A 26,586-nucleotide genomic window follows, 5' to 3' on the forward strand; every position below is an offset into this window, starting at 1 on the left:
TTGGTCCTTTTCTTCTCTTGTGTTTCCCACTTAGAGAAGGTCCTTTAGCATTTGCTGTAGAGCTGGTTTCATGCTGCTGAATTCTCTTAGCTTTAGCTTGTCTGTAAAGCTTTTGATTTCTCCATCGAATCTGAATGACATCCTTGCCAGGTAGAGTAATCTTGGTTGTATGTTCTTCTCTTTCATCACTTTAAGTATATCATGCCACTCCCTTCTAGCTTGTAGAGTTTCTGCTGAGAAATCAATTGTTAACCTTATGGGAGTTTCCTTTCATGTTATTTGTCGTTTTTCCCTTGCTGCTTTCAATAATTTTTCTTTGTCTTTAGTTTTTGCCAATTTGATTACTATGTGTCTCGGCGTGTTTCTCCTTGGTTTATTCTGTATGGGACTCGTTGCACTTCCTGGACTTGGGTGGCTATTTCCTTCCCCATGTTTGGGAACTTTTCGACTATAATCTCTTCAAAGATTTTCTCGGGTCCTCTCTCTCTCTCTCTTCTCCTTCTGCGACCCCTATAATGAGAATGTTGTTGAGTTTAATGTTGTCCCAGAGGTCTCTTAGGCTGTCTTCATTTCTTTTCATTCTTTTTTCTTTATTCTGTTCTGCAGCAGTGAATTCCACCATTCTGTCTTCCAGGTCACTTATCCCTTCTTCTGCCTCAGTTATTCTGCTATTGATTCCTTCTAGTGTAGTTTTCATTTCAATTATTGTATTGTTCATCTCTGTTTGTTTGTTCTTTAATTCTTCTAGGTCTTTGTTAAACATTTCTTTCATCTTCTCGATCTTTGCCTCCATTGTTTTTCCGAGGTCCTGGGTCATCTTCACTATCATTATTCTTAATTCTTTTTCTGGAAGGTTGCCTATCTCCACTTCATTTAGTTGTTTTTCTGGGTTTTTTTTTCTTGTTCCTTCTTCTGGTACATAGCCCTCTGCCTTTTCATTTTGTGTATCTTTCTATGAATGTGGTTTTTGTTTGACAGGCTGCAGGATTGTAGTTCTTCTTGCTTCTGTTGTCTGCCCTCTGGTAGATGAGGTTATCTAAGAGGCTTGTGCAGGTTTCCTGATGGGAGAGACCGGTGGTGGGTAGAGTTGGCTGTTGCTCTGGTGGGAAGAGTTCAGTAAAACTTTATTCTGCTTGCCTGCTGATGGGTGGGGCTCAGTCCCCTCCCTGTTGGTTGTTTGGTCTGAGGTGACCCAACACTGGAGCCTTCCCTGGGCTGTTTTGTGGGGCTAATGGCAGATTCTGGGAGGGCTCACGCCAAGGAGTACTTCCCAGAACTTGTGCTGCCAGTGTCCTTGTCGTCACAGTGAGACACAGCCACCCCCCGTCTCTGCAGGAGAACCCCCAACACTAGCAGTTAGGTCTGGTTCAGTCGCTATGGGGTCACTGCTCCTTTCCCTGAGTCCTGATGCGTACAGTACTTTGTGTGTGCCCTCCAGGAGTGGAGTCTCTGTTTACCCCAGTCCTGTCGAAGTCCTGAAATCAAATCCCACTAGCCTTCAAAGTCTGATTCTCTAGGAATTTCTCCTCCCATTGCCAGAACCTCCCACAGGTTCTGAAGCCTGACGTGGGGCTCAGAACTTTTACTCCAGTGGGTGGTCAGTCACTCTTCTTAATCACACTCCCAACAATGTGTACAAAACTCTGTGCTAGGCACTATGAGATCATAATGATGAATAAAACATAATCTTTTCCCTTAAGGCATGTATAAATAAGTTAATTGTAGGAGACAGATAGCTTTCTGTGGTGTAATGGAGAATGAAATAAGTACCTTGTCTACTGTTGTTTTTCTGTTTCTAACAGATTTGTAAATACCTTGGTACCCCCTTCTCTGTCCTTTACTTGGGACTACAGATTACACAGAGAGAAATAAAGGGAGGTAACATAGATCTTCATAGGCTCCAGCTAAATTCTATCACATCTAACCTTGACCCTTACTGTCCATTCTCATTCAGAAAGAGAGTGTTCTTTTGGAGACAGATAGTCGTTAAACTGATAAAGTATAAGCATAATTCGAAAGTTGAGTTGGTAGGAAGAAGTTAGAGATGAAAGCAAGTTGCAGCTCTTAGATTTTAGTGTTCCTTTGCACATATTACATGGTGCCTTGATGTGTTTGTAGAATTTTCCAGTTGAGAATCTTAAGGTTGTGGTTGAGTGGCAAACTTCAATTCTCAAGTCAGAACAGAGATGCAGAGAAATGAGGTGTTTTATCCAAGACTGCTCAAGACGTATTTGCATAACTGAATACTATCACTTGCTACTTCTCTCTTGGATTATTATTGCAGTGTGTTAATTGGTCTGCCTATCTCTTTTTCTGTCTAGGTACCTACATAATTTTCCTAAAGTATATCTCTGATCTCATCCTCTGATTAGAAGCATTGCATGGCACCATCTTTTTTATGGAATAAATCTACTAGAGTATCATCACTATGAGGGCAGAGAACTTAGCTGTTCTGTTCACACTTGTATCCTTTGCATCTAGGATGGTACGTGGCACAGAATAGTTACACCAATCAGTATTTGTTGAATGATTCAGTCTAAGTTCCTGATAGGATATTCAAAGTTCGCTTTCATATGCTTCCAACCTACGCCTGCTACCTGTCTCTTTGGTGCCGGCTGCTGGTCTATCCCTGTCACCCTCTGTTTATTCTAGCTGTGGATGCCCTTCTCTTTCATCTCTTCCTTTCTAAACTTTACTCTTCTTTCATGTCTGAGCTCTCAAGTTTTCTCTCTTTTCTGAGATTTTTGTGTCACTTGATTTTTAGATACCAATTGATTCTACACACAGGTTTGAGCCTCAATCAATTCTATCTTCTTTTGTAATACATATGGTCTTAACTTCTTAATTGGAACTTTAATCATTTATTGCTTTGCAGTGTTACTTAAATTTTTGTATGTTCATGTCTGAGCTCCTTAGTTATATTAGGAAGCTCCCTGAAAACAGAGCTATTTTTATGTATCCTTTAGAGCTGCTTATGTAGAATAGTATCCATATTGAATAGTGTCTTAGATTAAGTGTCCAGTATATATTTGTAGAATGATTGTATCACTTTTTCTAGTCATGCAATTTATGAAATGCATATTTAATTAAGTGCCTACCTGAGCTCTTACAATACCTAAAGGGAAAACATTCTAACATTCTTTATAAAAAGTGAAAAGATACTTGGAAACTAAACTTTGGTCTCTCCCCCATCCCTTTCCTTCTCCTTTAAAATTGATTTGTTCATAATTTGAAAACTCCATACCTTTAATTTAATATGATATATGAACTTCTGTGAGACATCATCAATCAGGATTTTATACAAAGAGCTGTGATCATCAAGGTGGGAATTTAACATTAGTGCTCTGTATATACTATTACTGTAATGCCTTATTTAGAAGTTTAATAATATTGGATGATATTCTATTTTATGATTTTTAACTTATCAAAGGAGAGCATTGTAGAGAAATGGGATCTTGAGTTTAATGGAGTACTAACAGCTCACTGTTTGATTAAATTCAAATAAACAATTTGAAATACAATCTTGGCTATATGAGAGGTTGCTCAAAGGATACTCTCTTGTGTTTTTTAAAGACAAAAATTATTTCTTTGGTTCATATTATTGTATGTCCTTTGTCTATCTTGAATGTGTTCATTGAGTTAATTCCACTTAACTTCCAAGTACATACATGTTGATATGTTGTTAGTGTTTTAATTTTACACTTTTAAAAACTTTGTATTAGTGCTCGCTTCGGCAGCACATATACTAAAATTGGAACGATACAGAGAAGATTAGCATGGCCCCTGCGCAAGGATGACACACAAATTCGTGAAATGTTCCATATTTTTGTCTGTCATACAGAGTGAAGTAAGTCAGAAACAGAAAAACAAATACCGTATGCTAACACATATTTATGGAATCTAAAAAAAAATGGTTCTGAAGAACCTAGGGGCAGGACAGGCATAAAGACGCAGACATAGACACAGGGAGGGGGAAGGGTAAGTGGGGGCGAAGTGAGAGAGTGGCATGGACATATATACACTACCAAATGTAAAATAGATAGCTAGTGGGAAGCAGCCGCATAGCACAGGGAGATCAGCTTGGTGCTTTGTGACCACCTAGAGGGGTGGGATATGGAGGGTGGGAGGGAGACATAAGAGGGAGGGGATATGAGGATATATGTATACATATAGCTGATTCACTTTGTTATACAGGAGAAACTAACACAACATTGTGAAGCAATTATACTACAATAAAGATGTTAAAAAAAACAACTTTGTATTAAAAAAATTTTTTATTACGAGCTTAATTCTTTAACATCCTAAATCTTGATTTCTTTTTGGAAGCTTCTAGTTTTATCATTTCTGTTTTTCATCAGTTTGTTTAGCCAGTAACTTTATTTCTCAGATAATTTATAATTTTAGTAGAGCTAGAAGTCCTAGGCAAAGTTTTAGTCTTAAAAGAAAACAACTTTAATTACTGCAGTTAGAATGTTTTCCTTTATTGAGTATAAGAATTAAAGTAGGCATTTAATTGACTTTATAAGACTTAAGGAAATTTTCCAAACATTTGAGTCTATGTAAACACATAACAGCTGTAGTTTAAAGGTTTTAACTGTCTTCCAATACAACTAAAATAATTTAAAATAGAGGATATTAAAAGTTAGGTATTTCTTTTGTTTTTCTAAGTATAACTGATTTTTTTTAAAAGATTATTTATTTGGCTACGTTGGGTCTTCATTGCTCTGCATGGGCTTTCTCTAGTTGCCACAAGCAGGGGCTACTCTTCGTTGTGGTGCGTGGGCTTCTCATTGTGGTGGCTTATCTCGTTGCGGAGCACAGGCTCAGTACTGCGGGTTTCAGTAGCTGTGGCATGTGGGCTCAGTAGTTGTGGCTCGTGGCCTCCAGAGTGCAGGCTCAGTAGTTGTGGTGCACGGGCTTAGTTGCTCCGCGGTATGTGGGAGCTTCCTGGCCCAGGGCTTGAACCTGTGTCCCCTGCATTGGCAGGCAGATTCTTAATCACTGCACCACCAGGAAAGCCCTCTTACTTGTTTTGATTCTCTTGATGTTGATTGAGTCTCTGCTGGTAAGTGTCTTATTAAAAATAAAACATTAAATCAAATGATAGCTTTTTAATCCCTAATACTATTTTGATTGTTATAGGAGAGAAAAATAAATATATGTGGGTAGAAGGAGAACAACTGTTCTCGTTCTTACCATTAACGGTTTGAAAACCTAAACTTCTTTTAAAAGTTGATCATAAATGTTTGGGTTTTGAAGTCCCTTTTAAGATCAAGGACCTTATTTAGTATCTCAGAGTTTGTATTGTTTTACTGGCAAAAGTATGTAGTTGTTGAAATTGGTCTAGTTTATTTAAATCATCTTGAAATACTTGAAAGACTGTAAATTATAAACAGCTGTACCTTATCGAGTACTTACTTTGTTCCAGGTATTGTAGTGAGTACATTTCAAACATTTTTCATTTAATATGTTAAATAACTTTATGAGGTAGGTTATATTATTCCTGTTTTATAGTTGAAGAAATTGAGGTTTGTAAGGGTTAAATAACTTTCCCAGAACCACACGGCTAGGTAAGTGGAAAGGGTAGGACTCAGATATGTCTGATTCCAATGCACATGTTTTTATTTCCAGTGGAACTTTGCTTCCTAATGCAGTTGTCAAAATTATTTTGCTCCCTTACTTCTTATTGTAATACTAAAAGCTGTTCAATACTCAGAATTCTTTCTTCCAAGCCTTTTTCAATGGGAAGTCTCACACTTTGCTTAATGCTTTGACTGTTGTTTGGAAGTGTAATGGTAGAAGTGCTTCTCTGTTAGTCGTATTGGTATTTCAAGTAAAAGAAATATTTGAATACTTGCAGCTTTGATTGCTTTTCCACTGCATATAAATTGTACATGTATGTTGAGTATAATTTAATGCCTTTTATCTGCTAGTGAATGTGCTAAAGACTTGTTGGGTTTCTATATTTTCCAGCTGGAATTGGCCAGTCATAGCTTAAATCCTGTGGTAAGTATGCTCTCTTAGGAAAATAATTCCTAAACACTTGTACTTTGTACCTCTCTTAGGGAACATCTGAAGTACAGACAGCCTCCTAAGATTTTGCTTTGAGGTTTAATGAAGACTTAATATGTGCTGTGACCGGACAGGAGACATTTCAGTTTCATGGCATTTCCAGATGTGTCCCGTAAAATTGAGTGTTCATGAATTTAATTAAAAGTTCCTAGGAACTTACAACTTAAGGTAGTTTTTATAAGCATCATGACTCAAAGGATCTTTAGTGTATATATTTGAGGGAGGGACAGTTTTGACTTGAACTGGAATAAAGTGATGCTTATAGTTACGATAACCAAAGTGCAGTATTTTAAAGCAATACTGAAAATGTTATAATGTGAAAAGTTTTTTTTTTTAATGCTCCTAGTTTAAAGTTACTGCAGTTGGTTTCATTTCTTAGACTATATTGTAATGAATCTCTCTTTTGTTTTTCTTTGTGATCTTTAGCTTAGTTTACTGGGTTGTCCAATGACTTGAGACTGGCCTGCTCTACAGCCTTAGAAATGACAGTTCTCTGTTCAACAATAGACCTCTCCTTTCACTTTTCTCTTCCCATCTTTGGGAATCATGCTTTGAAGAAGTAAACATTTTATAGAAATAGCAAGATGCAGTAGAAAGTACCCCAGAATTTCAAGTCAGAAGATACGAGTTTAAGTACCCAATGTATTTCAACTGTGTGATTATGGACCAGTCAATTCTCCTTCCTCAGCCTCAATATCCTTATCTGTAGAAAGGGCATAAAAGTTCTTGCCTCATAAGCTTTAATTTTATTATTACTAATAATAGTAATATTATTACTAATACTGTAGTAGATGAATAATAGTAAACACATATTGCTCAATTACTAACTTACAGAGATTTTTACAGTTAACAAAGCACTCATATGTAATAATTTTATAGGAAGATCTATCTATCTATGAAAGGACTTTGTAAATTCTGAAGCACTATGTGAGTATTAGTTGATATTTTCATAACCAACTGAAGTGGCTGTTTTCAGCTTTAGTTATTAGAATGATGAATCAGAGTTGTTTAAATTTAGGTGACATTTCTGTTTAGCTAAAATAAACGTTTTGGAATGTTTTCTGACTAGTGTTAAGATTTATTTTTAAGTTAAATTGCAATAACATCTGATTTCTATATTACTCTTCTCATTGTTTAAATAAATAGAGACTCGCTGAAAATCATGAGCGGTCAGGAGTACTTGGGGGCTAGTGTCATTTCTAGGAACTACAGTAGTGTTACTGTTCCACTAAGAGTAAGTTCATCATTTATTGCTAAATCAGTGTGATTATTTAAAAATAAATATTTAGCACTTTATGTTCACAAAGTACCCTGCAGTTGTTAATTAGCCTGCATCAGTGTTTATCTCTATAAAAGTCTGAGCTAGTGCCTGTATTGGTCAGCTTTGTACAGGATTTCCAAACACCATTGTGATGACTCAGTCTAACTCTGGGGTCAGTTGATATTTGTCTGTATATTGCAGGGCATTGTCAAAGCTTATTCCATTGTTCAGTCACACCATCATTTTCCCAGAGAAATTATTCTGAAAAAAAAAAACTGAAGAAAAAAATTATAAAACCTTTTCTGTGCGTTTGTTTCAGAACCTCACAGTTTCTAGGACCTAGAAGTTCTTTCTAAAGTATAACCTAAATATTTCCCTTCAGAAGTTAAATAGCTAATAGTTTTAAGGTAACTACCGATTAAGGCATTTTGTAATGAAATAGTCTTTGCCTTCAAGACTCTTATATATTCTACTAAGTGGATGTAAGACACATATTTAAGAAAATGTCAGTGTTGGTATGAGGTAGTAGATAATGAGTACTAACCAAGTGGTTGTGGCATGTACTGTTAGTTGCCTACCCAGTACTCACTTTCATCCTCCCATTGTTAATGGACCCTGATTATGTTTTGGTGGCAGTGTGTCCACCTTAGCTAAGTTCATGGCAATCATGTTCCCTGATTTCCCAGGTTCTTTGCAGCTGAAGATGGTCATGTGACCCAGTTCTGGCCAATCGTATCTGTTTTAGTTCTCTATTGCTGCTTAATAAATTATTCCAAAATGTAGTGACTTAAAACAACAAATATCATTTATTATTTCTCCTGTGGGTCAAGAATTCATATAAAACCAGTGGTGACCACTTGTCTCTGTTCCACAATTTCTGAGGCTGCAGCTAGAAGACTCAAGACTGGGGACTGGGATTGTATTGATGTGAAAAGACTCCTTCCTGTTGTTTGGAAGTTAATGCTTGTGTTTGCTGCAAGCCCAGCTGGAATATTCACACGTGGTCTCATCGTGGTTTCTGGGTTCTAAGAGTTTCCTGAGAGAGAGCCCCCCAGATGGAAGCTGTATTCTTTTTATGATGGTGCCTCAGAAGTCACATATTATCACTTCTGCTGTACTCTGTTGGTCAAAACTATCACAAGTTCCCCTGTCAGATTCGAAGGGAGAGAATATGACCTCTCAGTTGGAGAAGTACCTATCACATTGTAAAAAGAACACGTGGGCTGGGATAAATATGATGGTGTGGCCACCTTTGGAAAATACAGTTTGCCACCACATTTAAGTGAAGACTTATTAGTAGGGAATGGGAAGCTTCTAAGGAAGCTTTTACTTTCCAGATAAAAGGGAAGTGATATTTCTGGCATGGTCCTTTGTTGCTTGTCCCTTCTTCCTGTCTTGAAGGAGCAGCAATCATCTGTGCTCATGATGTGATAAACCAATACACTAAGGATGTTGACGTCATTGGATGTCAGCCCTGGACTGTCTGCTTTCAGACGTTTTCTTATATGAGACAAATAAATACCTATTCACTTAAAGTGCTGTAGAGAGGTTTTCAGTTTTTTAATAGCCAGTCATAATCCTGAGATCTTAATGGTTGTCAATATTGAGTGTGCATAGAAATCACCTGGAGGGCTTGTTAGGGCTGACTTAAAGGGAGAGATGGAACTTGGGCTAGACAGGTAAAATTTGGACAGTTAGGATTAGGGAACCAATTCAAGTATTACAAATGGAATGAGCAAATACATAAAAGCAAAAAAAGTGTAAATTTTCTTTTAAACTTCCGTTAAGTTAATCAGCTTACTCAGAGCAGCAGTTTTTACTGAGGGTAGGAAATTAGGTTAAATGGGAAATAATAACTAGATTAAGGAGGCCCTTGGAGGCCAGAGAGACATTTCTTTTTCATTTTGTAGGTAGTTAGATGCCCAGAACTTATTCATCAAAGGCTTGTACTCTTTGACCAACATTTGCTCATTTCCCCCACCCCAGCCCCTGTTAATCACCATTCTACTCTCTGTTTCTCTGAGTTTGACTTCTTTTTTTAAAGATTCTACATATAAGTGAGGTCTTACAGTATTTATCTTTTTGTATCTGCCTTTTTCACTTAGCATAAGGTCCTCCAGGTTAATCCATGTTATTGCATATGACAGAATTTCCCTCTTTCTTATGACTGAATAATATTCATTCATTGGTTGACACTTAGGTTGTTTCTGTACCTTGGCTATTGTGAAAAATAATACCCTTAAAATTTTTATCTTTCACTAGATTTGTGTAGTGCCAGAATTATGTAGTGACTTGAATTAGGTACCAATTAGAATTCAAGTTGAATAGCATTGACCCACATCTGGAGATAGCTTTGTATAATAATTTATATTGTACATCATAGGTCTGATTTTGAATTAATAGTTCTCCGTTTATAACGTTAGTGCCGAATACAAGATAGAATCCTTTATAAAATAGTGAGCCCAACCTGTAAAATGATCACATTCCTTTAGTATTAGTAGTTTTAAAAAGAAGTCTCATCTGTTAGTATATTATGACTGAGATGTTTGCCAAGTTTTTCTTAGGAGCAACTGTTGTGCAAGCTTTGAGCCCATATAGTTGACTCTAGCCTTTGCTTTCTGTTTACTAGCAGAGAGTGTTTTTTCTAGAGAATATTAAATTTCCTGAGTCTAGAAGTTCTGCGAGGTAGAGCAACATTGAGGGTCAGATCACACAGCCCACATTTTTGGTATTGCTTTCAGAGACCTCTGACGCAGTTTTTGTGACCCTGATTTTTGTTTAAACTAAATAGTAGTTGTTTGGCATTTGTGACAAATCTTGTGGCTAAGTCTTTTTTAGACAGTTTTCTCCACAAATTGTTGGTCTGTGTTATTAAAGGGAAGTATTTTTTTTTAACAGTTTTATTGAGTTATAATTTACATACCATATAATTCACCCTAGGAGGAAGCCTTGCTTCCATGGAAAGATTGATAGATTTGAGACCAAAGCTCATATTTATCTATCCATTCATTTATTTATTTATATATCCCACATTATGAATTTATTTTCTACGTTACTGCTAGGCTACTATATATCCTATTGCCATTATTATTCTTATTATGCTATAATCTTATGCATTCTGTAGTAATAAACTTCTTTGTCATTTTAGATTGATAAGTATTTTGAAATTATTTTTATAGTTATACTGTAATATGAATTCTAATAGATGAAAGAGCGTTGAAAGCCATCCTGCAAAAGATAGTAAAGATTTTGACGGTGTCCCAGTCTAATGAGATTTCTAACAGCTGGAAAAGTTGATGCACTGGATTCAGAACCAAATGATAACATTGATGGGATGAGGGAGGAAAATACTTATTTATATTGGATGTTGTTTATAGCCTACTATGCATCTGTTCCTCTTTCTTCCTTCCTAACGGACCCATGATTTTTTCAGGATTCCTCTACTTCCATGTAACCAATAAGCATTAGGAAAGCTGATTTCACCTCAGTTCAGGGGTGGGCCAGGTTGGTCCAAAGGTTACTTTGCCGCTTGGTGGTTCAGGGATGAGCACATGACCTAATCCTTGCAAATAGGATGCAAGGAAATTTTTTTAAGCTTTGGGGCTGTTCTTCCTTGCTCTTAAGAGAGATCCATGGGAAGCCACTCTGTATCTTCTGTGGAACATGACCAAGGAAACATGTAGCCCTGATTACTGTTATCATCCATACAGTACCCAAGAAGGTGGAGCCAACCTTAAGATGAAGCTGACATTTTGGAGATAGATAAGCTATGGGTTCTTTTTTTTTTTTTTTTAATATTTATTTGGTTGTGTTGGGTCTTAGTTGCAGCAGGCGGGCTCCTTAGTTGCAGCTCGTGGGCTCCTTAGTTGTGGCATGTGAACTCTCAGTTGCGGCATGCATGTGGGATCTAGTTCCCTGACCAGGGATTGAACCCAGGCCCCCTGCATTGGGAGTGCAGAGTCTTAACCACTGTGCCACCTGGGAAGTCCCAAGCTATGGGTTCTTGATGACATTATTGAACAGTCTTATCTCTGGGTTTCCAGATATGTTAATCTATGTATTTCTTTATGGTTTAAATCCCTGGTATGGAAACTGTGGTCCATGGACTGGCATCATCAGCATCACCTGTGAGCTTGTTGGAAATGAAGAATTTCAGGCCCTACCCTAGTCCTACTGAATCAGAATACACACAAAAGCTGGAGAAGTGTTATTTTAAGCCACTTTGAGTTTTTGTTTACTTACCAATGAAAGCATCCTACTATGACATTGTAGAGTTTTTTCTCGAAGGAGCTACAGCCTCCTCCAAGCATGCCATGTAGAAATAATGGGATTGGGGGAGGCATCATTTCTGATTGTAACAGAAACAGCATTTATTGAATCATGATACAGAGTTTAAAAAATTCTCATCACACTTTGACTGATGTATGGGTTTTTTGGGTTGTTTTCATAGTTATTTTTAGATGAAACCTAAAACTGAAGTCCTTACTACTTGTGGTCACAAAGACCCTAATGTTATTTTTGGCGAGTCAGGAGATGTGCACTTAGCTGTGCTGGCTGAAAGCCAGCTTGGAGAGTTGCATCTTACCTCCCCTGGGATTACCCCTTCCCATTCTCTCCTCAGTCCCATTCCTATTTCAACTAGTTAGAGTTTTGTACTGCATTTCTATTCCAGAACCATTAACCCATTAACCTCTGGGGAGTTCTTGCAAACTGCTGCTGTTTAGACCAGATGTATGTTTCAGTTACATGAATAGAGAAAATAATTTTGTCCCCTGCTGTAAATTGTAAATTATTGGTATATATGAGGGTTAAAGATAGCATGAGTAAATTAAATCCACTAGCAATTTAGGAATTTTATTTTCGAATTTTTTTTCTTCCACTTTTTGTGCAGAATGAGATGCAGCATTCCAAAAAAGGAAAACAGATTATAAAATTATACTTCTTCTTTGTCCATTTTTCTAGAGGCCTTAATGAGCCTGTGGCAGGATAAATTGGATAATTCAATTCACAAATTAGTTGATCATTTATGTAATTAATTGAGGATGAATGGTATCTGGTATGCTTTACAGTGAGAACTAGCAAAGGTCTGTATTTAATCAGAAAGTTGCTAGCTCTAAAAGGAGTACTTTTAATGGTAATACCACTATGCCAATTGATTTTACTATTGTTCTTGGCTGAGTTTTTACTGTGTTAGGCATTATGTTAGTTACTATGAAAATTTCTCTCTGATCCTTAGAGTTACTCTAAAAGGTAGACCATTTTATCCGCATTTTAGACATGATAAAATTGAGGCTAGAGGGAGTAAGTAACACTCCCAAGATCATATAGTTAGAGCCCAGGACTGGTGCACCCAAGCTCATTCGGGTCCTCAAGGAGTTTGATCTCTACTGAGTGGGAGACTGACATGTAAACAGTACACTGTAATACAATGAGAGATAAAGTAACATTTTTAAATGAAGAAGAATTTAAAGATAGAGATACAAATGTAGAGGAAGAGGGGATTCTAATCCGGAAGAGCATGAAAAAGGTAATTCATCTTCCTTCCTATTTCTTTAGTTCCTTGATAAGCTTCTCCTGACTTCTCTCATTCTCTTAATGGTATCACCAGTTTTTTTCAGTGATCAAGACTCAGAACCTTTGATATGTTGATTTTCTTCATATTCTCACATTTTATCAATCTGTAAAGTCTTTTAGTTTTTTTTTGTTTGTTTGTTCATCTTTTTTTTTTAATATTACCAGCTAAAGGCTTCTATTTTATAAGTATTTTTTAAAGAAATGATTTATTGGTTCTATTGGAAGCATTCCTTTTTACGATTTTTTTTTAACATCTTTATTGGAGTATAATTGCTTTACAATGGTGTGTTAGTTTCTGCTTTATAACAAAGTGAATCAGTTATACCTACACACGTTCCCATTTCTCTTCCCTCCTGCGTCTCCCTCCCTCCCACCCTCCCTATCCCACCCCTCTAGGCGGTCCTGTTCATTCCCACTTCTATAAAGCCTAGTTTTATCTATCACTGTATCATCTAGGCCAGTAGTTATCAATCTTTGGTGCACCTAAGATTCATCTAATGGTGCTTTGTCAATGTACAAATAGATTTGATTCATTAATTTGAGGTCACCGGTGATTCTGACACACCTCAAAGTTGAGAACCAATTACCTAGGGCAGTGGTCCTCAAAATTTGATCTGGGACTCCCCAGGGTAGGGTGGGTGTCCCTGGGAATCTCTCAGGAGTATGCAAAGTCATAACTATCAATATTTTCATAGTTGTACTAAGATGTTATTTGCTTTTTTCATTGTCACTGATGGTGAAAAAACAATGAAGGGTAAATTTGTAGTGCTTTACTCAACAGTACTGCCAAACTATATTAGTAATCATTTCATTCTTCACTGCTACACACTTGTGAAAGAAATCTAGTTTTGCTTAAGAATGTCCTTAATGAATCAGTGAAAATTATTAATTTCATTAAATCTTACCGCTTGAGTACATGTTGTATTATTACTCTATTTGACAATGCATGTGTGCATTCTGAAGTACAATGGTTGTCTCAAGGAGGAGCACTTTTGCAGTTGTTTGAGAGCTAAACTATTTTTTTTCATGGAACACCATTAAAAAAAAAAAAGACTGATAGACAAACTGTGGTTATTCAAGACTTTGATATCTGGCAGAAGTTTTCCCAAAAATGAACAAACAGAATTTTATTATCGCTAGTGGTAAAATTTAAGCTTCCAAGCAAAAATGAAAATGTGGAAAAAACTTCCCAATACTTGAAGACTTTTCTGAGATTGATGGTGTTTGAAATGTGTTGACATTGGAAAGATAAACAATATATTCCACATGACCAATGCAACAGAGCCCCAAAAGTTCACTGACAGTAGTTCAAGTAGCAACTAACCTTTTCTCTACATCCTCACCAACATTTGCTATTTTTTTTAACATCTTTACAACATTTGTTATTTGTGTTCTTTTTGATGATAGCCATTCTTACAGGTGTGAAGTGATATCTCATTGTGGTTTTGATTTGCCTTTAAAAAATGACCACTTGTTGAGCTTTGGTGTACTATCAAGGAAGAATATCTATAGTTACCTGTAAAAGCTATTGAAACACTTCTTTTTCCAACTACATATCTGAGGCCAGATTATCTTCAGATACATTAACCAAAACTATGCATTGTAACAGATTGCAGAAGTAGATGTGAGAATCTAGCCATCTTTGATTGTGATTTACAGACATATAAAACAGTGCCACTCTTCACAAACTTTTTTGGAAAATACATTTATTGTTCATAAAAAATGTGTTAAGTTAAAATGCAATGAGTTTATTATTATTGTCTTAAAATAACTGAGTAGATAGGCACTTAAGCATTTAGTTTTAATTTCTAATATGGTAGATATCAATATCTAACATGGTAAATATCAACATATAAAAAAGCTCCTTGGGAACCGCATTAATTTTTAAGCGTGTAACAGAGTCTGTAGTGGGTTGAGTGGTCCCCAAAAAGATATGTTCAAGTTGTAATCCCTGGTCCTTTATTTGGAGACAGGATCTCAGCAGTTGTATTCAAGTTAAAATGAGGATATGGTGGATTAGGGTGGGCCCTAAATCCAATTACTGGTGTCTTTATAAGAGAAGGAAGAAGGAGATTTGCATACAGAGACACAGAGGAGATCTATAGGGAAGAATGCCGCGTGAAGACAGAGGCAGAGATTGGAGTGATGCAGCTACAAGCCAGGGAACACCTAGGATTGCCAGGAGCCACCAAAGCTTGAAAGAGGCAAACATTCTTCTTTAGAACCTTCAAAGGAGTGTGACCCTGCCGATACCTTGATTTCAGACTTCTAGCCTCCAGAATGGTGAGAATATCTTTCTGTTGTGTTAAGCCACCCCATTTGCGGTACTTTGTTATGATAGCCTAGAAAAGTAATACAGGATCTTGAAATCAAAAAGTTTGAGAATCTCTAACCTAGGCTCCCCTCCTCTCTTTTTTTCCAGATTTTGCCCTGTCAGTACTGCCTGCTCACTACTGCCAGGTTACTTGCCCTGAAACAATTATTATGCTTCCCTTATTAAGAAAATGTCAGTGAGGTTTTAAAATTACCTTTCAAATAAAGTTCAAACTCTTTAGTTTGTGTTCAAAGCCATCTATAATCTGGCTGTAACATACTTTTCCAACTTTGTGTCCCACATTTTCCTAAGATACTATACCCTTTGGAATATTCATTTGAGTGTGCATTCAGTCATTCATTCATTTGTTCATTCATTTGTTTATTCAACAGAAAAAAAGTACCTGTTCTGAGTTTTTATTCTAATAGTGTGTTGTCTAGTATGGTAAGCACTAGCCACAGGTGGCTATTCGTTTTAAGTTAAATAAACTTAAATAAAACTAAAAATTCAGTTCTTTAGTCTCAGCGGCTGCATGTGACTGGTGACTACTGTACTGGACAGCACAGATATAGAACATGTCCACTTTGTAGAAAGTTCTTTTAGATAGTGCTATTCTTATAAATAGTCTACTCCCTTCACCTTGCCCTCAAATTGCCTTGCATTTTCCTTCCTCTTCATCACTCCTAATATGCCCTTCCCTGCACTGGCTCTGCCCACCACACACCCCATGCCTTTCCTCCAATTCCCTGGCATATCAAAATCTACTTTTGGTTCTGACTTAAATAATTCTTTTAAGATTACTCGAGCTGGATATAATCCCTTATTTCTATTTCTGTAACACTAATTTTATTCTGCGATATGTTTGTCCTGACCTGTATTTGTCACCTGGCATGTAAGATAAACAGTTATGGTATCTTTCCTACTAAGCTCATTGAGGGTAGGAACCTTGTCTAATAGACTGGGACACATTAATCATCATATTGTAAATAGAAGAAAAGAAAAAAAACCCAGACAGATGAAGTAAATGTTTAGTGAATATATTAATTTTAAAATCTTAATTTGTACTAAAAAATCCTCTCAGGCACTTCTGTATGGTGGTTAGGATGCCTTAGGAATAAGAATTATACTTCTATAGTATTTTTCTTTTTTTTGTCTCCTATTTCAGAACCAATGGATGTCTCATAAGCTCTTCAAATTCTTTGTGTCTAAAACTCAACTTCAAATGCATGAGTGGCTTCTATTGGCCAAAGATGAGAAAATTTGAGTCTCAAAAACGAAACAAAACACCCTACACAATTGATTGAAACACATTTAATACATAAAATAATATATATCACAATGATAAAAGGAGAAATACCTAACATCTCACTGGGAACCATTGGAGAAACTAGGGCACTAATTCCTTAGTCTGAAAATTGGCAATTTAAAGGAAAGAATTCAGCATTTACCCTATCTTCTGTATTAGCTGTACTTCAGGGAAATCAAGTAGACCTTTACAGAAGAATTCCAGCTAATAAATATGGAAGAAATGATAGAAATAAAAGATCATCATTTTGTGACCCCCCAGAAAAAAATGATTGACTTAAGCGATAATCATCGATAGATAAGTTTTTAATGAGAGTTTAAGTATGATTGCTTGTGTGTTTTGTTCCTTTACCTATATGTGCACGATGCCTCTTTACCTAAAAGTATGCATGTCTCTTTACTAAATATGCACCTAAATAGTAGAATGTCCTTTAGTCTGAGTTTTCACATGAAGAGATGTAAGAAATAGTCTTTTTGACAAGAATACCAGAGAAGTGATGCGTATTCTTTTCAGTGTATCATAGCAGAATGTGCATGATATTGATTTGTCCTATTACTGTTGGTGTTAACTTTAATCACTTTGTTTAGGAAGTATCTGCCAGGTTTTCTACTGTAAATTTACGATTTTCCCCTTTGGAATTAAAGTGTCTTATGAGGAGATGACTTTGAAGTTATAAATATTCTGTTACTCCTCAAGCTTTCATTATTTTAGCATCCATTGATGCTTCTTGCCTGAATCAGTTATTACTATGATGGTTGTCAAATAGTGATTTTCTAATACTATCATTTTATCTACATTTATTAATGGGCTTCCCACTGTAAGGAAGAGGTTTCCTTTTTTTCTGTTTATTTATCTATTTATTTATTTTTATAAGCATGAACTCGTGAACTTTTTTTTTTTATTCAGTGATCTGTAAACCATAACTGTTATTTATTCCGATTCTGAAATTGTCCCAGATTTGGACAGTGGAAAACTCATCTAGCTCGCTTGTACGTCCTTCTGACAAATCCTCATTATTCTTTGAGTAGTTTCCTTCTAACATAGAATGATGTTCCAATGCTCATCTTGTATTGGGTTGACCAAAAAGTTGGTTTGGGTTCTTCTGGAACATCTTATGGAAAAACCTGAACGAACTTTTTGGCTAACTCATACTTTCCCAGGCTTAGAATCAATTCTTGCTCCTTTTAATAGAAAATAGTATTTAGAGGGACTTACCTGGTGGTCCAGTGGTAACGAATCCATCCACCTTAAAATTCAGGGGATGCAGGTTCGATCCCTGGTTGGGGAACTAAGATCCCACATGCTGCAGGAAGACTAAGCCCGCGCGCCACAGCTATTGAGCTCGTGCGCCTCAACGAGAGAGCCCATGTGCCAGAAACTACAGAGCCCACGCGCTCTGGAGCCCATGCACCACAAATAGAGAGAGAAAACCCTCATGCCACAACTTGAGAGAAGCCTGCGCGCCACAACGAAAGATCCCGCATGCCGCAACTAAGACCTGACGCGGCCAAAAAAAAAAAAAGTAGTATTTAGAAACCAAAATCTGGGTAATTGGTGTGCTCATTGATTCTAGGTCCTTTTAGCAGACATAACTAGGGGAAAAAAGTGCGCGCGCACTGCACCAGCATGTGTGTACTGCACATATGCATCTGTTTCTACATTTATGTTTACATCTTTATCTACTTCTATCTGTGTAAAATCCTGACTTCATACTGATACTGCCAGTTCTACTCCAGCATCACAGGTTCATGATATTTTTCTACCTTTCTGCATTTGTAAATCCCTTCTCCAATGGTGGGAAACCTGACTCCCATTTTCCATAGTATATTTACTTATTTACTCAATCACAGAATACACAAAGTGTTTCAGAAATGCTAACCTAAACCCCTGGGGGAAAACTCCCTACTATTTAGAATTTACAATTTGTACTTAAAAGAATCTTTAAGCAGGGACTGTAACTCTAATATTGTGTTTAAAAGCTACTTTGGTTCATTCTTTACCCACCCCCACTCCCACCCCAGTGTGATTATGTTATACATTTGAAAAATATTCTGTTAATATACCATTTTAGGGTTTTCCCCCCACCCTGCTTGATTTTTTTTTTTTATTTTTTATTTTGCGGTACGCGGGCCTCTCACTGTTGTGGCCTCTCCCGTTGCGGAGCACAGGCTCCGGACGCGCAGCCTCAGCGGCCATGGCTCACGGGCCCAGCCGCTCTGCGGCATGTGGGACCTTCGCGGACCGGGGCATGAACCCCTGTCCCCTGCATTGGCAGGCGGACTCTTAACCATTGCGCCACCAGGGAAGCCTGCTTGATTTTATGCTGCTTGCTTTTATTAATCAAGTGCTGCTTGATTTTATTTCTGCATTTATGTTTTAAAAATTAAAAAAAAAATTTCTGGTTGCACCAGGCGGCTTGCAAGATCTTAGTTCCCTGACCAGGGATCGAAGCCGGGTCCATGGCCGTGAAAGTGCCGAGTCCTAACCACTGGACCGCTACAGAATTCCCGCTGCATTTATTTTTAACATAGTTCTAAAAGTTAGAAGTATACAGAAGTTAGAAGTATACAAAAGGAAAAGTCACGCCCCCATTTCTTCTATCCCATTTCCACTTGCTCATCATTCCATCCTGTTCCACCTACCTCCAGTAGATAAAAAATCTCGTTAAGTTTCCGGTTTATCCCTCCTGTGTTTCTCTTTGCATAAAAGCAAATGCATGCAGATGTTATTACCCCTATTTCTTCTACATAAGGCAGCATACTGTAGATACTCTTTAAAAATTTTTTATTGAGATGTCACTCACGTATGATAATTTTTACCCTTTTGCAACCGTCACCACTAAGTCTAGAACATTTTTATTACCCCCAAAAGAAACACCATACCCATTAGTAGTCATTTTCCACTCTCCTGTCCTCCCAGCCCTTAGCAACTACTAATTTGTTATCTGTCTCTATGAATTTGCCTATTCTGAATATGTTATATAAATGGATTTGTACACTGTATAGTTATTCTTTTATACTTTGCTTTTTCTGCTTAGTATTATAACCTGCAAATAACTCTGTATCAGTTCACAGACATCTTTCTCATTCTTTTTTACAGTTACATTGAAGTCCATTGTGTGGGTATGCCATAGTTTGTTAGTTTATTCAGCCACTCTTCTATATGTGGATATTTAGGTTACTTTCTAGTACTTGACAATGATAAACAGTGCTGCAGTGAATAACCTTGTGCTTATGGATGTTAGTACTGTTGGAAGTATACCTTCATGGTCAATTCCCAGAAGTGGAATTGTTCGGTCAAAAGGTAAACTCATATGTAATTTTGTTAGTAATTGCCTAATTTTCCATAAGAGTTGTACTAATTTGCATTTCCACCAGCAATGTATATAAGAATAGCAGCATAGTGTGTTATACTTGTTAATTTTGCTTATCTGGTAGCTAAGAATTGGTATCTCAGTGCATTTTTCTTATTATGAGAAAAGCTGAACATCTTTTCTTAGGCTTAAAGGTCATTTTTATATCTTTTTGTGTAAATTATTGATTTTTTGCACATATTTCTTTGGGGTGTTTGGACTTCTTTCTCTTAATTCTTAAGGGTTTAAAAATTTATTAGTGATTATTAGCCTTCTATCTGTGATGTACTTTACAAATACTTTCTGTTTGTTTTCTTTTGACTTTTGTACATTTTTTTGCCATGCATAAGTTTTTTGTTCTTATGTAGTCATATATAAACATATTTTCTTTTAAGTATATCTAGAATTTGAGTCATAGTTACAAAGCCTTTCCCTATACTGAGGTTAAAGAGGAAGCCACTGTTTTCTTGAAGTATGTACATACAGGTGATCTTCATTGTTTGTGGATTCTGTATTTGTAAAATTGCCTCTTCACTAACATTTATTTGTAACCCCAAATTAATACTCATTTGAAGATATATGCAGAGTGGCAAAAGATTTGAGTTACCCAGTGATCATGCTCCCAGCTGAGGTCAGTCAAGGTGATGCTCTACCTTCTTTCAGCTCTCGTATTGTAAACGGTGTCCTTTTCATATTTTTGTGCTTTTTGTTGGAGATTTTACTGTTTAAAATGGTCCCAAAGCATAGTGCTGAAGTGGTGTGTCCTCAGCACTTCAGTTAAGCACAAGAAGACTGTGATGTACCTTAGGGAGAAAATATGTGTATTAGCTAAGTTTCATTTAGGCATGAGTTATAGTGCTGTGGCAGTGTGTTCAGTGTTAATGAATCAACAACATGTATTAAATAAGGTGTCTTTGAACAAAAAACACACATAAAACAAGTTATGAATTGATCAGTTGTTGAAAATATGTGTGACCAGAGGCTTGTAGGAACCTAATGCTGTGTTTCACCTAGGAGCAATGATTCAGTATTTGCAAATTCAGTGTTTGCAGAGACTTTGTAGAACATAATTGCCATGAATACCAAGAATTGACTATAGTTTAATTTTTTACATTCTGATCTCTGATCCTTTGGGATTTGTGTGAATGATTTGTTGTGTGGATCTAGTTTTATAAGTTTCTATATGTATGTGGGTCTGATTTTGGACTGCATTTCGTGTTCTGGCTATTCGTGTGCTGCTACTGCTTTTTTTTGCGGTACGCGGGCCTCTCACTGCTGTGGCCTCTCCCGTTGCGGAGCACAGGCTCCGGACGCGCAGCCTCAGCGGCCATGGCTCACGGGCCCAGCCGCTCCGCGGCATGTGGGATCTTCCCGGACCGGGGCACGGACCCGTGTCCCCTGCATTGGCAGGCGGACTCTCAACCACTGTGCCACCAGGGAAGCCCTGCTTTTTTTTTTAACTTAAAAAAATGTAAAGACTCAGGTCAGGAGAACTAGAACCCCACGAGAGAAACCTCGGCAGGATCAGAGTTCAAGGCAATCTGCATGTTTTAATTATAGAGGTTTTGTTTTATATTCTAGTGTTTGGTAGGGCTAGTTCCCTCTCATAAGTATAGCCTATTTCACTGGCTGATACTTTCTGTCAATGTTGAATATTAGTGGTGATAGTGGATATCCTTGCCTTGCATTTGATTGCAGTGGGTACATCCCTAGTGTTTCTTTATTAAATAAGATGCTGGCTTTAGGACTAAGGTATGTATTATTTTATCAAGTTAATCAATGATGCTTTAATTTTGATATAGTAAGACTGCTAGAATTTTTAACTTAGTGCTGGGAAGGTCTAAGTAGAGAGAGGAAATGAAGTTGAAGTGGACGGAAGTAAGAAGCAAGTGAGAAAAGAAAAGGCTTTGGAATGATCAATAAGACTGCTCAGTGGCAAAGAGGATGCTGTTTTTAATGATAACACATTTCACTGTTCACTTGGTTAATTAATCTAAGGCTGAATGTCTGCACAATAAGATAGTAGAAATAATTCTAGAAATATTTTATCCACTCTGCCTCTACTATATTCCTGGACTTTGCTGGCAGCTTGAGTGAATAAAATAGTTACTTATATGGTTGTAACCCTGAAAATTGATCTTTGCCTCATTTCTGAACTTCCAGTTTTTCCAGAAATCAAGTATGATTTTCAGCACTCCTCATAGCAATCGTAAATGTTTGTTGAGTGCCTTATATTATTGGTAAATGCCTTATATTAGAATATATATATGTGCATATTTACACACGTACACACACACACACACACACACACACACACATACATTGTCTAGCTTCAAGTGAGATTTAATCTGAAGGGCTCAAATGATTTCATCAGGAGTCAGTCTTCTTTCTCTTGATCTTTCTGTTCTACTTTCTTCAGTGTTACCCTCATTCTCAGGGTCTTCTTTTGGCAAAACAGCTTTAGATTTATGTCTTCACTTCCTCGTAGCTCCTGTACAAGTCCTTGGGGTTCATTCTGACCAGACTAGCCCCATCATGTGCCCACGGTGGCGGGAGGGTTTGTTGCTCCTGCTGGACCTGGATGGCACGCCTGACTCCTACTGGTGGGGATGCAGGCTCCTCCCAAGACATCTGGTCTGAGAATCTGGAGGGGTAGTTTTTCAAAAGAAATGGAGTATATTTACCAGAATAAAGGAGGATTAAATGACAGTCAGGCAAAAAACAGCAACTGTTTGCTGCACTAACCAAGTAAAGTTTACTGGATGGACTTGAGTTTAATAGTGAATGAAAAAATTGTGGTATTTTGGAAAAAGGAAAGTGCCTGAATGAATTCTTTGGAAATAGACACCTTACTGCTTCCTTTTTCCCTGCTTTGGCAATAGCTTACTGTTCTTTTCCAGAACTGATTCCTGTAGCTTTATTGGATTCTATCATACTTGCTGGGAGGGAAATGACATCAGGTAAGTAGTGAATGTGAAAATAAGCATTAACAGTTCTGTTTTCCTGCAACTTTAGTCCTGCCTCCCAGACCTACTGCCAGAGATGAATAAAAGGCCTCCTTCCCAGCTTTCCTCTTAACTTGAGGGGGTGAAGTCTTTCTTACATAACACAGAGGATATTTATCAAATGACATACTTGTACCACGGTATTGATTCTTTTTGTTAGTATTGTCTATAAAGTTACGACATGTATAAGTCTCTATCCTTCCTTTCTAAGCCTGCCAATACAAAAAAGTAATATTTCCTCTTGGAGCCTGAGGCTTTTTCCCTCCCTAGCTCTTATTTAAGGAGAATATGCAATTCAGATGTTTGAATAGGAATAGAGGAAGCAGCCAAAAACTTTTCAATAGTCCAGTTAAAATACATAATAGCATGTGTTTAAAGTAAATCTTTGGAAGAAAGGTTGGAAAATCCTGGATAAAGTCATATAGTATGTACATCAAAGGCATGCCTTGCTAAGTAAAAGTGGGAGGAAGCAGTACATGTCTTACCAGGGGGTCAGAGATTTCTACTTAGATGTTCCTCTGGCAACCTTGTTCCCATCTAGGTAGTTGAAGGGCTGAAAGAAATTTCCAGTGTGGTTTAATCTGCTGGCTTTTATTGAGTTAAATGCCATCACTTCTACAGCTTCACACATTTGCAAAAGCACTCTCCTTCAGAATTTATACAAAGGGTTATATTTTTTCCTTTGCTGGAAATATAAGAAAAAAACTTGCAAAGCTTGGAAGTCTATAGAGGATTCACCTCATTTTAATCGTAGACATGGACAAGGGGCAGTCTAACTTAAGCATGTGGACTTTGGCACCAGGCCAACATGAATTCTAACCAGGTTTTTCATGTTTTGGCTGTGTGTCCTTAGACAAGTTAATCTTTGTGGGCCTTACTTCTCTTACATATAAAAGTCATTCATTCATTCAACACATTTATTATTAATTACTCTTCTATGTGTTGGGGATGCATCAGTAAACAAAACAATGAAGGTCTCTTCCTTTCTGCAGCCTATATTCTAGTGGGGAGAGAAGCAAGAGAGAAATTGTGTGTTAAAAATAGTAATTGCTGTAAGAAAAGAAAAAGCAGAGCAGGGTCTTAGAGAAATGGATTAGGGAAGAGAGCAGGTGCAGAATTAGGGCAGTCAGGGTTGACATCATTGAGAAGGTGACATTTGAGCGACGTTTTAAATGAGGTTTTAAAATGCTCACTCTGGTTGCTGCCTTGAGAGCAGACTATAGGAGGTTAAGGAAAAAAGCAGAGAGAATTGTTAGGAAGCTTTTGTAGTAACCTAGGTGAGAGATGATGGTGACTTAGTTGTAGAAATGAAGATGGTGAAGAATGGTTGAATTCTGTATACATTTTGGAGGTGCAGCCAACAGGATTTTCTGATGGCTTAGATATGTTGTGTGAAACAAAAAGAGTAGCCTAGGCTTTTGGCCTGAAGAACTGGATGGATGGAATTGTTATTAACTGACAAGAGGAAGACTTGGGTAGAGGAAATTTTAGGGGGAAGATCAGGAGTTCAGTTCTGTATGTTGAGTTTGAGATGTCTGTTAGGCACCCACATGGGGAAAAAGACATACACCCATAGGTTGCTCGTGATGATTCAATATGGTGAATATAAATCACTTAGTATGGTACCTGACATAATTTTCTGTGTGAGATCAGAGAATATATTGCTACATGAAACAAGAATAAGAAGTTGCAAAGGGGATATTCAGGGGCAAAGAACTCATAGAATATAATAGCAGAACTTCTAAAAGTAATAGATTGGAAGACTGAGGAAATATCCCAGAAAATAAAAGAGAGATGCAAAAATATTAGAGAAATATTAAAAATCATAGAGAATCCATTTAGGAGGTCTAACTCCTTTCTAATGGGACTTTCAGAGACACAGACCAAAGAAAATGAAAGGAAGAAATTATCAGTGAAACAAGACAAGAAAAATTTCCAGAACTGAAGGACAAGAGTTTCTAAACGGAAAGTGCTCAGCACTATGAATGGCTGGAGGTGAGGGGGGCGGGGAAGAGACATATTACCGAGACATTTTAGAGCACCAGAGAGGAAAAACAAGTCACAAAGAAAGGAACAGGGCTTCCCTGGTGGCGCAGTGGTTGAGAGTCCGCCTGCCGATGCAGGGGACACGGGTTCGTGCCCCGGTCCAGGAAGATCCCACATGCCATGGAGCGGCTGGGCCCGTGAGCCATGGCCGCTGAGGCTGCGCGTCTGGAGCCTGTGCTCCGCAATGGGAGAAGCCACAACAGGGAGAGGCCCGCGTACCAAAAAAAAAAAAAAAAAAAAGAAAGGAACAGAAGTTAGCAGAATGTCAGACTTTTCAGAAGTAACACAAGAAGCAAGTAGACAATGGAGCAATGCCTTTAAGGTTCTGAGGGAAAATGATTACAAACATAGATTTCTGTGTCCAGCCAAATAGTCAGTCAGTTATGAGGATAAAATAACAATATTTTCCAATATGCAGGGTCTCAAAAAATTTATCTCCTATACATCCTTTCTCAGAAAGCTATTGAAGGATCAAAAAGAGAGGTAAGACATGAAAGAGACATGAAAGAAAAAAGATGACATGAAACCCAGGAAAATGGGATATAACACTAGAGAGACATAAAGGAAATTCCTAGAATGATGATGAAATAAAGCAGGATGACAGCTGAGTAGCAGGTCTAGAGATAACCAGTAAGCACAGTTGGGGTAGGAGGATGTAAGATCCAGGGAAGATGTCTCTAAGAAGAAGATTGAACTGACATATGATGTGTTTGACTATTCTGAAGGAGTTTCATAGCTCTTTCAGAGAGTTAGGGAATAAACTGTTCCCAACTTAAAGGAGCTTACACTGTAGTATGGCGTACACACAAGTAAGTGGGTAATTACTGTATTCTGTGAAGGTTTGGAAAGCTTAGTACTCTGCTCCTAGACCACCCATAGTTGGAATGTAGGTTTAGAAATCTAGTATTTAGCTCCTTCAGCATCTGTAATTGAACTGTCAAACCAACAGCTTGGGGCTGGCTGTTGGGTTAGCTGAAAAATCCTTCCACACTCTAGAAAAGAAAGTTTTTTTCTTTTTTCTTTTTCAGGGGATGGGCAGGGGGAAACAATTGTTGTTAGTTTAAAGAATTTAAAATATATGTATATATATTTATAAGCATGTATCTGTTTTTATTTTTGTATGTATGGCACTGTATATTTATAAAAATGTCTTGTTTTTATTTTTTATTATTATTATTTTTTTTGGCTGCACCATGCAGCATGTGGGATCTTAGTTCCCCGACCAGGGATTGAACCCACACCCCTTACACTGGAAGCAAGGAGCCCTAACCACTGGACTGTCAGGGAAGTCCAAGAACATCTTGTTTTTAAAATGAGTGTGGAATAGTGCAACGGAAAAAACTTTCAGTTGTTAATTTAGGTATAGAAAGCAACTAAAATTTTTGTATTATAATTAAATTATAATAATTATAATTATTAAATTATAATTAATAAATTATAATTTATTTTATCCTCTCAAGGTGGCTTATACCCCATTGACTCATGCCAATAAGGTAATGTTTTCCCAATATAATAATGAACTTTTTTGTGCGTGGAATTCTTCACTCTAAAGTTATTTTGTAGTTTGATTACAAACAAATTCAATTTGCACTGTTCAAAGAATACTTCTTAATTAATTATAAACCTATTTGGCCTAGACTTTGCATTTTTCTTGGT

General features: G+C 37.2%; 1 protein-coding gene and 1 non-coding gene across 5 annotated transcripts in view; both read left to right on the forward strand.

Moving 5' to 3' along the window:
* The window catches only part of RAD51B (RAD51 paralog B), a 690,361-nt gene that overhangs the window by 72,394 nt on the left and 591,381 nt on the right, over window positions 1-26,586 (forward strand). The gene's annotated exons all lie outside the window — the stretch shown is intronic.
* LOC117200187 (U6 spliceosomal RNA) lies at window positions 3,722-3,828 on the forward strand. The gene has a single exon (XR_004481665.1). It is a non-coding gene; the product is annotated as a U6 spliceosomal RNA (small nuclear RNA).

This window comes from Orcinus orca, chromosome 2 (genome assembly GCF_937001465.1).
Source record: "Orcinus orca chromosome 2, mOrcOrc1.1, whole genome shotgun sequence".
NCBI classification, from domain to species: Eukaryota; Metazoa; Chordata; class Mammalia; order Artiodactyla; family Delphinidae; genus Orcinus; species Orcinus orca.